Source organism: Limulus polyphemus, unplaced genomic scaffold (assembly GCF_000517525.1).
Source record: "Limulus polyphemus unplaced genomic scaffold, Limulus_polyphemus-2.1.2 Scaffold34, whole genome shotgun sequence".
NCBI lineage: Eukaryota > Metazoa > Arthropoda > Merostomata > Xiphosura > Limulidae > Limulus > Limulus polyphemus.
The window spans coordinates 1,042,018-1,043,477 of NW_013665644.1; positions in this window are offsets into that span (position 1 = coordinate 1,042,018).

Genomic DNA, 1,460 nt, shown 5'->3' on the forward strand with positions numbered 1-1,460 from the left:
ATATTAGACGTACTCCTGCAGGGTCACCGAGACTGTTCTGTTTCAAGAGTAAATAAAACCAAAATTAAGAGCAAAAAATATTTTTATTTCTTGCTTTGAAGTGCATAACTCTTCTTGTGATTCATGGCATGCACATGTTTTACTGACGTTACAACAGTACAAATTACAACATTAAGCGTCCCTTATGTGACGTCATTTTAGTGTCTACTGACTGACAGACAACACACTACTGCATAGAGGTGCTAATGGTTAGAACAGGTGACCCATTCAGGCGGCCTTTTACCCCATTTCAGGAAATAACATAATAAAAATCTCGGGAAAGCCTAAATTTCGAATGCTCCGTTATTCACTGACGATGTAATATACGTATAATGTTACATTGCAGAGAAACATTACCAAAGCTGCTCGTCATGGTCGTAGTATATTCCATGTTTTTTTTAGATATAAGTTCTTATTCCTGGGTACTGTAAGACAACCGAATCTTGATGTGATAATGTTTTGTATGTAAATTAAATGTTAAGTGGTGTTTTTTTTTGTGTGTACTTTAAAAGTAGATTGTGTTTTGTATAGAGTTTTATTACAACAATGATTATCTATCTATGAAATATGAAATAGCCACGACGTATGTAAAAAGAAAATGAAAAACTACAAAAATATATGTTGTGGAATCAAAACCCATTTTATTAAATCAACCCATTCAAATAATGAAAAATGTATCACGTGAACGCATCTCAACCCATTAAAAAGTGTATAAGTAAGGTATTCTTGAAAACACAAGACATCAGGAATATCGTCTGTCAACATACAAAGACTAAACCTGTGCATGAATGAATAACGTGCAATTACTTATAGTTGGCTTTTTTTTGACGGATCTTGTTACCTATTCAAATTATGATTTAGTTTGTGTGAAGACAGTGTTAGAAGCAAAAAACCTAATGGGAGTTTTACACAAATAACCATAATATGTAACACACTATTGCGAGAGTATTCTTTTACTTTGCTGTTTTGAAAAACCTGTTTGGATGGATTCGTTTAATAAACAAATTAGTGCATTTCATAATAAGGTTTAGAAATTTTACAATAAAGTTCAAGTATAGACCTAAACTTGACCTGTTAGGCTTAACGTAGTTAGTTACTCAGTTGTCTGATTAGTTTTTAAGTTAGTTATTGATAAGTTACAATGAGTTTGGCCTAATGATAAGCATGTTGGACTATGGATCTGCTTGTCCTTCGTTAGTTTCTTATTATCGCCAAAAATAAACATGCTTTGCACTTCGAGAAGAGCTTTTATTTAATTCCTCAATAATGAAATGATGATAGCAAAAGCAAAGTATATATTTTTTAGCCGCGGCATAACGGCTCATAGAATGGTTCTGAGTTTTTTTTGTTTTGTTTTTTCAAGTACAAACTTTTAGTTCATAGCTTGACAATCTCTTGACCGATTTGAGATCTAATTACAG